Source organism: Amblyomma maculatum, chromosome 8 (assembly GCF_055883805.1).
Source record: "Amblyomma maculatum isolate TAMU_Amacu chromosome 8, ASM5588380v1, whole genome shotgun sequence".
In the NCBI taxonomy this organism is placed as follows: Eukaryota; Metazoa; Arthropoda; class Arachnida; order Ixodida; family Ixodidae; genus Amblyomma; species Amblyomma maculatum.
Window position 1 is genome coordinate 100,408,385 of NC_139351.1, and position 13,613 is coordinate 100,421,997.

Consider the following 13,613-nt stretch of genomic DNA (forward strand, 5'->3'; position numbering starts at 1 on the left):
TGGGATTGGATCCAGTTCCCGTAACAGCCTGGCAGAGGACAGCTGCACCGGAGTGCTCACTGCGCGCACGCGCGTACTCTCGCTCATTTCGCCGCTGTGTTCCGTCCTACGGCGCTGATTGACTCGGCAGTCGACGCTCGTGCTTTCAAGTTAAAAAAGTCAGACCAACGCCAGCTTATTCAGCGCGCGGTGGAGGCCGCGACATCCCGAGGGATCCCCGCCGACCTCCTCTAAGCCAGCGCAACAGGTCCTTTGACTGGTCCCCTGTTTTTGGGCGTAGTAAAAGAGTTCATCACCACCACCATACGTTTGTGCGCACGGTGCTGGTGGGTTTCAAAGCAAAGCAGACATCATGAATACATGTAGCGGGTTTGATGAGTGGACGATTGTTTAACCATAATAAAAGAACTTTTTATTTTCTTTTAAAACACAATAATATAATGCGACATTGTAAGCAGCCAATATCGAAAGTGAGACCCGTTTTTATCTTTTTCATTTGGCTGTGCTGTTTCGAAAAACTAAGGTTAAAAACATGCATTTGAAAGCTTAGTGTCTTTGTCTTTCCATAGCGAAAGGAACAAAATATCTTACTCCGAACGCTGCTGCCGTACGGTTTGTCATTTACCGTTCGCGGTTGTGACTATGTCCTCGTTTCTTCTTTCTTTCCCACTTCACTCCCTTTCTTTCGAGTGAGGGTTTTGGTGCCACCATGTCGACTACAGCTACAGGTTGTATGGTAAGGGGATGTATAGGGCTTTTACTCTTTTTAAAGCAAATAAAAGGAGAATTACTCAGATCATACCGTAATTGGTTAGCGTGTTTAGGGAGACTGATGTCCTATTATCCAAGGGAAAACATTTCCTCTGGCTGATCGTTGCGTAACGAAGTTGTAGTTAGGTTAGCGAATGATTAACTCAGGCAGCGCTTTTACGTATTTGTTGCTGTACGCAGGACATTTACCTGGCTTATTCGAGAAACGCATTTGAAAATTGTACATTACCAACATATTTTTCGCAGGAGATCTGCATACAAGCTTGCTAATTTTCTTAAGCGCGTGCTTAGTGTATTTCGCTCCTGGGGGCCTTCTAAAAAATTGGATGCGATCCGAACTGCATCATCACGGGAAGAGGCTTTTTTAAAGACTGACAGTTTGTGCTGCTACCTTTCTTTTTGCTAACCAAATGTCACATGATATCCCTTGGGGCCAGTCTGGAAAAAAATAAAAAAGCAATGTAGTGCAGCTAAGATTGATAGGCTGGCAACGAAAAACCGAGATTAAGCACAACGATCCAAATGCTCTAACGGTATTATCAGGGCACGTGTCGATTAAGATACAAGATAGTAGTGCTTGCTTCGGCGTCGCAGCTGAGATTCTTCGAGGCTAGGCCTAAGCTTAGCAGAAGGCAGCGATGACGCCGACGCCTGGCTTCGCGCTCATGGCCCTAGTAAGGTCTCACCAATCTGTTCGCGACTTCGTTTCAAATCCGTAAAAGATTGACCAGACTGTAGTGGAACCTTTGCCGACCCTCTCGTCAGCCCGTGTTACGAACTGAAGCGTGTTACGAACTGTATTTGCCGGGGACCCTCAACGTTGGTGAGGCAGCAGGCTCGCCTCTCCGCTTTAACAGGCATCGAAGAACGTTGGGTTTGGGCCGCCCGACCGTCCTCAGCGACAGCGGGTTCCTTCCTTCATCGGTGACTAGAGAGCGTCACCAGCAGTGAATTTTCGGCCTGGCTTTGCAGCGGAGTGTATTCGGTGTCGCCGTGCATCAGACAGCTTCAACCCTGCTTGCGAAATCGAAGTCCTTCATCCGCGAGCGCATGAATGGTAAGTACCATTGCCAGTTCTGATGCTTTGTTCGCTGAATAAGGAGAGTATTGCAACCCTGGTACTTAATTGTCATCACAGTCTGCGACGCACTGGATGCTCTGCTGAACATCCCTTTAACGAGGTGTTCCTTTTCCTAAATACTTGCGATGCAGATCTAGGTTGTACTGGTTCTAGTAGAACAAGAAGAGGACACTGTAGCACATGTGTTTGAGGGGGGGGGGGGGGGGCACTGGCGTGTACTTGTGGTTTCTAGCCAGTTTCGGAGGGCAGCAGCGCATACCGATCTTTTGGCTCACCCCATGCTACCGTTTCTGTAATCAGGGTCCTTGGTCTAAAGTTGTCTCTTCATTCTGTCATCGCAGGAATAGCGTAGTTTGCAGAGTCCGCCTCTTGTGCGGAAGCAGTAAATTACAAAGCGTTGGCGCGTGGTGCTTACTGTGTCAAATCCCTATGAACTGGTATAATTTCTAGGTGATCACGTGTTCTGCATTCGTTGAAACAGCCCCTTGATGTTTGGGCACCCTCGTATATATATATATATATATATATATATATATATATATATATATATATATATATATATATATATATATATATATATATATATATCGGGCGTCCCAGCTAACTTGAACCAATGGTTACAAAATAATATATTTAAGGTAGATCAATGAAACCAGTTGCATACAACTGCCAGCCTCCTTGTGCACCACAGGCATTTTTTTTTGTTTTGCAATTACTTAATAATCTAATTACGTAAAGTTCTCTAACTTACAAAATATTCTCCTTAGACAAAAAATGTGAATTGGAAAGTTGTAGAGCACATTCAGAAAACCCCATTACATTAATTGCGATAAACGAAGTCTCACGTGTATCTTTTTTTCCAGGCTCAAAAGAAAGCCCGCGAATTACAAATACCACGTGACTAGCGCATTTGAGCGCCACGATTATGGTGCTCTCAGTCGTGGTTTGAGCGAACACAATCAGCTGCGGCCGTGACCCCATGGTCCTGTAGCAGCGGCAGGCTGAAATGTTGGCGATGGTTGAAGCGAGCTCGAGCTCGCCCGTCGTAACGGAGACCTTGTCCTGCGAACCCCAGCAGCCTAAATCACGTCAGGTGGATGGCGATAGAGTACCAGCAAATGAAGGTGCGAGCGCGAATCTGAGTCTAATCACATGATGTCATCTCGCCCCTTTACGTAAGCCTGTACGCGCAGATTCAGTGGCTGATCCTTTATCGCTCATCCGCTTGTCGTGAAGTTCGCTGATGGGAGAGAAGGTGATGCAAAGGCCTTGTTAGAATCTCGGTGGTGACAGCTCGCCGCGTACATGCAGTGTCACGCGCGCCGGATGGCTGACGCAGGCGAAGAAACCAATGCAAGCATGCCGGCCTACCACTGCAACGTGGCCGAATAGGCCTGTATCAGTTCAGTCGTTCAGTCGTGTCCGCCTCTTCGTGACCCTATGGACCATATCACTCCAAGCTTTCCTGTCTCTCGCTATCTTCCTAACATCACAAAACTTCATCTGCAGCGCCTCGAGGATGCCATCTAACCATAACGTTCGCTGCCTACCCCTTCTCCGGTGACCCTCAACCTTTCCCAATATCAAACCTTTCTCCAGCGACTCATCTCTTCTCATCAGATGACCAAAGTAGCTGAGCTTTAACTTTAGAATTTGACCCCCCAGTGAGCAGTCAGGGTTTATGGTCGACAAATCGACTGATTTGATATTCTGACAGTCCAAGGAACTCTCAAGAGTCTCCGCCAGCACCACAATTCAAACGCGTGAATTCTTAGGCGGTCAGCCTTCTTCACAGTCCAACTCTCGCATCCATACATCACAACTGGAAAGACCATAGCACAAGTTATACGGATCTTGGTTGGCAGTCTAATGTATCTGCTCTTTACTAGGCGGTCAAGGCTAGCCATGGCTCTCTTTCACAGAAGCAGACGTCTCCTAATTTCATGGCTGCAGTCTCCTTCCAGGTAATCTTGGAGTCCAAGAAGGGAAAATCTGTCACAGCTTCCACTTCTTGTCCCTTGATGCTCCAGGACTTGATAGAGCAACACGCCATGATCATTGTCTTTTTAATGTTCAGTTTAAGCCCGAACTTCTCACTCTCTTGTACGCGCATCAAAAGTCTCTTGAGTTCCACTTCACTTTCTGCCATTAAAGTGGTATCATCCGCATATCTAAGGTTGTTGATACGTTTCCCAGCAATCTTCACTCCAGCTGAAGACTCGTCCAGACCGGCCTTCCTCATGATGCACTCAGCATATAGGTTAAATAAGCAGGGCGACAGTATGCAGCCTTGTCTCACTCCTTTCTCAATCGGAAACAGATCAGTAAGACCATGCCCAGTTCTGACTGTGGCCTCTTGCCCTTCATACAGGTTCCTGAGGAGACAGATGAGGTGAATTGAAACTCCCATCTCTTGGAGAGCTTGCCACAATCTGCTATGATCTACGCAGTCAAAACGCTTTCGCAAATTCAATAAAGCAGAAGTAGATGGATTTCTGGAACTCTCTTGATTTTTCCATGATCCAGCGAAAATTGACAATCTGGTCTCTAGTTCCTTTGCCCTTGCGAAACCTAGCTTACACGTCCGGAAGCTCCCGATCCACATACTGCTGCAGCCTACCTTGCAGGATTTTCAACATCACCTTGCTAGCATGCGAAATAAGCGTGATCGTGCGGTAGTTGGAACAATCTTTGGCACTGCCTTTCTTTGGAATGGGGATGTAAACTGACCTCCTCCAATCCTGTGGCCACTGCAGGGTTGCCCAAATCTTCTGACATAATGTATGCAGAACGTTAACAGCGTCATGGTAGAGGTTTTGAAGCAACTCAGGTGGAATGCCATCTTTCCGCTAGCTTTGTTTTTAGCAAGGCTGGCTATTCAATTTCACTCTTCAGGATGCCCGGCTCGAGATCAGTAATCATAACCGTCTTATGTTGGGTTTGCACATCCGGATCCTTCTTGTACAGTTCTTCTGTGTATTCCTGCCACCTCTTCTGTATCTCTGAGGCTTCAGTGAGGTCCCTGCCTCGTTTGTTCTTTATAACACCCAGCTTAGCACAGAAGCTTCCTTTGATATCTTTGATTGTCTTATACAGAGCTCTTGTGTTCCTCAATTGGCTGTTGTCCTCAACAGCTTGGCACTGTATGTTCAGGAAGTCATTCTTATCTCTCCTTGCTATTTTCTGAAAATCCGCATTGAGAACCTTGTATCTTTCTCTTTCCCTCATAACTTTTGCCATCCTCCTTTCCTCACTATTTGCAAAGCCTCTTCCCAGTTTGCTTTCTTGCATTTCTTTTGCTTAGGAATAACCTTAGTACCAACTTCTCGTATTATATCACGAACATCAGTCCACATCTCTTCAGGCTTTGTCTTCTAGATCTAATTCTTGAAAGCGATTCCTCACTTCCACCAGCATATTCTGATGGAATTTGATGCAGATAATACCTGAAAGGCCTTCTAGTTTTCTGCGTTTTCCTCAATTGAAGTTTAATTTGGCAAGAAGAAGCTGATGATCGGTGCCACAATCGGCCCCAGGCCTTGTTTTACTGCTTGTATAGCACTTCTGGTCTCCTGCCTGCTTTTTCCCTACCTCGGCATTGAAATCGCTCATTAGTACAGTATACTGCGTCTTTACTTTTCGCATTGCCGATTCTACATCTTCGTAGAAGCTTTCAACTGCCTGGTCATCATAACTACATGTAGGTGCATAGGCCTGTACAACCTTCAGTTTATATCGCTTATTAAGCCGAATTACGACGCCTGCCACCCTCTCATTAATACTATAGAATACATTTATATTACCCGTTGTATACTTATTGACAAGGAAACCTACTCCTAGTTTTCACCTCTCTGGTAAGGCAGTAGGTGACTATGGCATTGGTTCTAGGAATAGCAGGGGTGAGTTACTAGTTTAGTTTGCAGAGCGCAATAACTTAAGAATCACGAATACCTTCTTCAGCAAACGGAAGAACCGGAAATGGACATGAAAAAGTCCTAACGGGGAGACTAAAAATGAAATTAACTTCATAATGTGTTCAACCCCCGCCATTATGCAAGATGTAGAGGTAATCGGGAAAGTGCGATGCAGTGACCACAGGATGGTGAGCTCCCGAATTAGCCTAAACCTCAAGAAGGAACGCAACAGATTAGTAAGAAAGAAACCCATCAACGAATTAGCGGTGAGCGGGAGGGCGGAAGAGTTGAGGATCTCGCTACAGAATAGATGTTCAGCTCTAACCGATGATGGAGACATTACCCTAAAAGCAATGAATAATAATTTCAGAGATATAATTACTGAGTGCGTTGTAGAAGTAGGCGGTAGGATAGTTAGAGAGGATACCAGTAAGCTGTCTAAGGAGACGAAAGATTTGATTAAGAAACGCCAGAGTATGAAAGCTTCCAATCCAACAGGCCAGATAGAATTGGTCGAGATATCAAAGCTAATCGATTAGCGCAAGGTGGCCGATATAAAGAAGTATAACATTAAGAAAATTGAGCCTGCTGTAAAGAACGGGGGAAGCCTTAAAGCGGTAAAGAACAAATTGGGCATGAGCACAACTAAATGTATGCGATAAGAGCAAGGCGGGCAATGTCATCACGAATATGGACAAGATAGTCAAAGTAGCCGAGGAGTTCTATACAGATCTCTACAGTAGCGAAAGTAGTCAGGACCGTAATGAGATTGGCAGTAGGGAAAAACAGTCAGACGTTCCACCAGTTACGAAGGACGAGGTCACGAAAGCATTAGAAACTATCAAAAGGGGGAAATCAGCTGGAGAGGATCAGATAACTACAGATTTGCTGAAGGACGGAAGGGGGGGGGGGGGGGGGGGTTATCGTGTTAGAAAAGCTGACCACCCTGCATACGCAGTGCCTGACGTCATCGACGGTACCGGCACCATGGAAGAATGCAAACACTATCCTCATTCTTAAGAAAGGGGACTCTAAGGACCTTAAAAATTACAGACCATTCGGCTTACTGTCTGTTACGTATAAGGTATTTACTAAGGTAATCGCTAATAGAATCAGGACAACATTAGGCTGCAATCAAGCAAAGGATCAAGCAGGCTTTCGGAAACGGTACCCTACTATCGATCATATCCATACCATCAATCAGGTGATAGAAAAATGCTCGGAATATAACCAGCCCTTACACATAGCATTACGAAAAACGAATGATTACGAAAAAGCATTTGACTCAGTTGAAACCTCGGCTGTGATGCAGGCATTGCGAAATCAGGGGGTAGACGAGCCGTACGTGAAAGTGCTGGAATATATATATATATATATATATATATATATATATATATATATATAGTGGCTGCACAGCAACCATAGTTCTGCATAAAGAAAGTAACAAAATTCCCATAAAGGAGGTGCAATCTCCCCAGTACTATTCACAGCTTGCTATAGAGGAAGTATTCAGAGACTTGGAATGGGAGCAGTTAGGGATAAGGGAAGATAATAAGGTAGAGAATACCTTAGTAATCTGCGATTTGCTGATGAAATTGCCTTGCTAAGCAACTCGGTGGATGAACTGCAAATAATGATTGATGACCTAGACAGGAAAAGTAGAAAGGTAGGCTTGAAAATCAATATGCAGAAGACTAAGGTAATGTTCAACAGCCTCGGAAAGGAACAGCAGTTTACATTAGGTAGCGAAGTACTGGAAGTAGTAGGCGAATATGTCTAATTAGGACAGGTAGTAACCGCAGATCCGGACCATGAAAAGGAAATAACAAGAAGAATAAGATAGGGATGGAGCGCATTTGGCAAGCACTCACAGATTATGACTAGCAGCTTATCGGTATCTCTAAAGAGGAAAGTATATAACAGTTGCATCTTACCTGTACTCACCTATGGGGCTGAAACGTGGAGGCTAACCAAGAGAGTTCTACCTAAGTTGAGGACAACCCAGAGGGCTATGGAGCGAAAAATGGTAGGGGTAACATTAAGAGATAGGAAGCGTGCAGAGTTGGTCCGAGAAATAACTCAGGTTACCAGCATTCTAGTGGAAATTAAGAAGAAATGGGCATGGGCAGGACATGTAGTGCGAAGAGAGAATAACCGGTGGTCGCTTAGTTTAACGAACTGGATTCCAATGGAAGGAAAGCGTAGCAGGGCGCGGCAGAAAGTTAGGTGGGCGGGTGAGGTTAAGAAATTCGCAGGGGTCAAGTGGATGCAGCTAGCACAGAACCGGGTTAATTGGAGAAATATGGGAAATGCCTTCGCCCTGCAGTGGGTGTAGTCAGGCTGATGATGTTGATGATGATGATGATGATAGCGCTTCTCCATCTGTGCCGGCAAAGAATATAATCAATCTGGTTCTTGTACAGACCGTCCGGTGAAGTCCATGTGTACAGGCGCCTCTTGTGCTGTTGAAAATGAGTATTCGCTATCGTCAAGTTGTTTTCTTGGCAAAACTCTATACTAGCCTCTGCCCAGCTTCATTTCGCTCACCAAGACCGAACTTGCCTATTTTCCGGATATTTCTTCACTCCCCACTTTAGTATTCCAGTCTCCTACGAGAAAAAGGACGTCCGGTGTAAAAGGCATTGCAGGTCAGCATAAAATCTCTCAACGTCAGCTTGTTCAGCAGAAGTGGTTGGGGCATAGACTTGGATAACTGTTATGTTAAATGGGTGACCTTGGATCCGAAGTGAAATCATCCGGTCGTTTTTTGGTTGTATCCTAGCACTGCTTTGCCATGAGAGCCACCCCATTCCTTCTCCTATATTCGTGCCCACAATAAAAGACATAATGGTCGCCGGAATTAAATTCTCCCGTTCCGGTCCACTTGAGCTCGCTGATACCTAAGATATCAATGTTCAATTTGTCCATTTCTCGCTTGACGACATCCAGTTTGCCTTGCATCATAGATCTTACATTCCATGTTGCTATGTGATTATATCTCCTTGCAACATCGGAATTTCTGGTCGCTTCCCGACACATCCACATCTGAGCGTCCTTTTGTCTTTAGCCCAGCCGCTTCATTCGTCCTGGAACTACTAGGAATCGCCCTTTGTTCATCCCCATTTACATGTGGGACGTCTTCCAACCTGGGGGGCTCATCTTCCGGCGCCCTGTCATTAATTCTACTGTGACTGGCCATAGGGTTTTCTTGTCAAGAAATACTGGAGTGGGTTGCCATTACCTTCTCCAGTGAATCACATTTTGTCAGAACTCTCTGCCGTTACCAGTCTATCTTGGGTGGCCCTACACAGCAGAGCTCACGACTTCGTCGAGTTTCGCAAGCCCCTCCGCCACGACAAGGCAGTGATCCATGAAGGGGTCCTGGCCTGGCCTGGCCACATGTGATTTCATTCACTCAAACCATGACTGACAGCAGCACAATCGCTGCGCGCGAATGCGCTAGTCACGTGATTTATTTGTATTTCGCGGGCTTTTCTTTGAGCCTGGAAAAAAAGATACACGTGACGCTTTCTTGATCGCAGTTAATGGAATGGTGGTTTCCGAAGGTGCTCTCCAACTTTGCGATTCACATTTACAGACTAAAGTCATTATTTAGTAAATTAGAAAAACTAGCATAATTAGTTATTTAAGTAATTGTAAACAAAAAAAAATGCCCGTGGTGCGCAAAGTGGCTGGCAGTTGTATGGGACTGGTTTCCTTGGCCTACCTGACATATTTTATTTTTTAACCCTTAGTTCAATTTAGCTGGGACACCAGGCATCTGCAAGGGAGATATCACCTAATTGGCACTGAGTGCGAGGTATATTCAAAAACTGAACTGTCCTTGCCAGGCGTCTTAGTGTTGGTAGTTTCTGTTGGTTTTTACGTAGTAGTAGAATTTCGAGCGCGTGTCTATATTATATTCCGTTAACACTTAGCAGATCGCCGCTATAGCACTTTAATAATAAATCGCAGTGGGAAAGTTAACATGGGGCGACAGGAGTTGCACTAATGCCACACGCCCGAGGGATAAAACTTTGCCGTAGTTCGGCACTGGCGTATGCACCACCTACGTCACCCAACTACAAACAAGTTGACGATGCGGTGGTGGTCTGAATATATTTTTTGTTTCCTTTTTAAACTCACCCGTGTCTAAGAGGAGACACGCATTCAGGCCAGGTGCCACCGGCGCGATAAGCTGCTGGCAGCGTCGCGAATCATTCGATTACTCATAACTTCACTTTACTTCACTTTATTTCCTTGAAGACTTCTCTCTGGAGGCATTACATAAGGGGTGGGATTACAGACATGAAAAAATACAAGCACAGGTCATTGTGCTTGAAAATGAAATTTTACGGCTTCAAGAAATGAAGATTGGCATGAGAGGGTGGCGACTTCGTGGGGAAGGGCATTCCAGCCCACAATTGTGCCGGGAAAAAAAAAAATCTTGAAAAAGTTTTTGTGCGAGCAGCAGGCCGAGTTGTCTGAAATGAATGCGAAGCGCGATGAGATATGTCGAAGTGATGTGCAATGTAAGCTGCCTGATTTAATGAACTGTGTAGAATTTTGTGCAGCAAACAAAGACTGGCAATGCGGCGACGAAGTAAAAGGTTTTCAAGGCTGGAATTTGTTTTTAGAGAGAAAACACTGATGGAGTACGAGTATGTGTGATGTACGAAACGGGTGGCGTGGTTTTGAACTGGTTCGATCGCATTTATTAAGTATATCTGACGTGGGTCCCATATTGGACTGGCGTGGGATACGGGGCTTGTGGGATAGGGGGTGATAGAAGGTGTCATTTTGCTTTACAAACATGATGTTGGGTATTTCAGCCAGTGCTGAATGCCGGTAATTTTTGTCGAGCCTATGCGCTAGAGCGTTGGTGTTAAGCGTGCTGGTGGTGGTAATGTGGTTGTCAGTACGCCTATGATACGTGACAAGTGAAATCGTGCCCGCACCAAGCACAATTTCTCTGCAACTAAAAAGATTCTGAAAATGCTGCATAAATTTTTTTTTAGCCGAGTATGCCTTCGCTGAAGTGAACGCTCCAGAGTACAGTGGTGAGCAGCCTTCTCTAGAGCGCGCCGACAGTGCTCCGCGGAGCAAGTCAGAGCCATCTAACGTTAGGCCCTGGGTTCGCGTCCCGTGCGCATGCGTGGCTAAAATAAAGCGGTGCCTGCTTGCGTGTTCACGGCCTCATTTCAGCTCAGTGCTTATTGCGCATCATGTCGCCAGGTACGCGCTTGATATGTAGCAGCGGCCGGAAAGTCAACGTGTTTCGCACGAATCACGAAGCGGCTGGGCAAGCAAGCGCAAGTGATAACGGATAATCGTGCTTTTTAGATACGCACCAGGCTAAGAGGTCGAGAATTGGGCCTTGTTGGTTGTTTAATGCTTTGCAGGCGTAATGCTTTATCACGTCTTTGCATTGGCCTATCAGCTTCACGGGACACCGCATTTGGCATCCGTACAGATCTAGGAACGTGACATCCTCCACGAGGAAATCACCTGGGCGCCGACCGCTGTGTATGTAGGAACGCGCGTTAATGCGCTATTGCTCGCGCTTGCTTATCTGGTTGTTTTGATACAGTCGAGGAACACTGGGGCATCGCGACGTGCTGGCGACCGTTACAGCCTCACAAATGCAGGCAGCGCGGCCCTAACGGCACAAAAGGTAATCGCAAGGGAGTCGCTGGAAAAGGAAGGCGTGAGCAGGCATCCCTTTGATTTGCCACGCATGCGCACTGGACGCATAACTCAAACCCAGTGCCTGTTAGATGTCGCTGACTTGCTCCGCACAGCGCCATCGGAGCGATCTAGACAAGGCTGCTCACCACTGTACTTACTCCCTCCCAAATGCTTCCACTACACAGCAGCAGTGTATTATCCATAATGCCTGGCTTAAAATGGCCTGCGTCCGAACATGTGCCGCCATACTGAAAGAACTGCCTGTATCATTCTCACCTTTCCAGATCGTAGCTGCTATCTTTGGCGATAGACCCAGGGCCAAGTTGCCGTTAGACTATTGCGTATAGCAACATTACGGCATGGCACTCACTTCCGTCCTCATTCTGGCCGTTATCATTGTTCCGCTGGATTCTGCGCGTTGCTTTCGGCATAGAGCTAAATAATTTGTCACCACGGCTGGGGGATTTATTTATTTAGTTATTTATTTATACTGTCAGCCGTAAAGCCGTTACAGGGTGAATACAAATACATGTGATTAAAGAACACACAGCCACAAGTACAACCTTATACATTTCTAGAAGACTAAATTCCAAAAATGAGAAAGCCGTCCAGCTCTGCAGACTTTAGTACAACACTAGCGGACAAATTATTCACTAAATAATTCGGTCCTGCAAGCCGCCAAAAGCACAACAAGGGAACAATATGAAAAACAAAGTGGCAGGGATATCTAATCGATTATGTGGCTGTATAAGCAGTTTTCAAATTGAAGCAGATTGTCTGTTTGCAGAAAGGCCTGAGGCAGGGAATTCCATTCTGTTATTGTTCTGGGGAAAAAAGATAATTTAAAATAGCTAACACGGGTGTTCATAGGTGTAACCTGATAGCTGTGAGAGCTGAGTACAGGACGACAGGAAAGCTGTTACAAATAGGGGCTTGTGCTTATGTTGAAGTGGTTATTGCACAACAGATAAAGAAATTTTAGTCTGGCGATCTTGCGTAGTTTAGATAGTGAAGGAAGTTGTATTTCATGTAGCATGTCATTCACAGAATCTGTGTATCTACGAGGGGGTACCCAAAATAAACCGAACAAATTTTTTGGTGGTCAGCGCTTTAGTAGTACCGTGTTTTGCCGCTAGGAGCGCATAGAGTGAATGGAGTTCTCGTGGACCCCCTAAAAAAGCTACAGCCCTGCTGGCGCCTAGCAGGCAGGGCTGTAGCTTTTTTAGGGGCCGCGAGGACTCCGTGCACAGAGGTAGTTAGAAGTGAAGCAGAATAAAGTGTAATAACGGAGGCTGGGCCCCAAAAATGGCAAGGAGGAGGAGGTCGAGAAAGAAAAGTACAAAAAAGAAATTTAACACTAGGATCAGCTACATAAACATGCAAGGAGGTAGAAAAAGAGCAAAATGGCTAGAGATAGAACAGCAGTTGAAGGATGACAAAATAGGTGTGTACGCTCTTTGCGAGACTCATCTCAGGGATCTTGAAGATCCGCCGTTTATAGAAGGCTACGTCTGGGAAGGGTGCAACAGAACGAGAACGGAAAAAAGGGTGGAGGGGTAGGTATGTTTATACACCAGAGAACAAATTGGCAAAGAATTAAATCATCTTGTAGAGAACATATCTGGGTATCAGGAACAATTGCCGGCATAAGGACATGGCTAGGGGTAGGTTATTTAGGAACAGGACACCAATGCAGGCAAGAAAACAAGGATCTTGTCGAATGTCTCAATGACGATATAAGCGAGTTTGAAGACGGGGCCAATTATATTCTGCTGGGGGACATGAACGGCCACATCGACGATCTGGATGGATACACGGATTGTACCGGGAAGCTAATGCTAGATTTCTGTGAGCGATACGATCTAGTTATAGTAAATAGAGAAACAAAATGGTGAAGGTCAAATCACGTGGGAATTCCGCAACAGGCAGACGACCATTGACTACAGTGTAATGTCGCAGAAAATTTATAGCAAGGTCACAAAAATGGAAATAGACGAAGAAGGGCAGTGTAGTCTGGGAAATGATCATAAACGTATTAGTCTGCAGATGGGCCCCTTGATGAAAGGAGAAATGGAACTTAAACAAAAAGTAAACGCAGAAGTAAACGACGATCAAATAGCGCAGATAGCAGCAGATAGCAGCAGACATAGAGGAAGCAA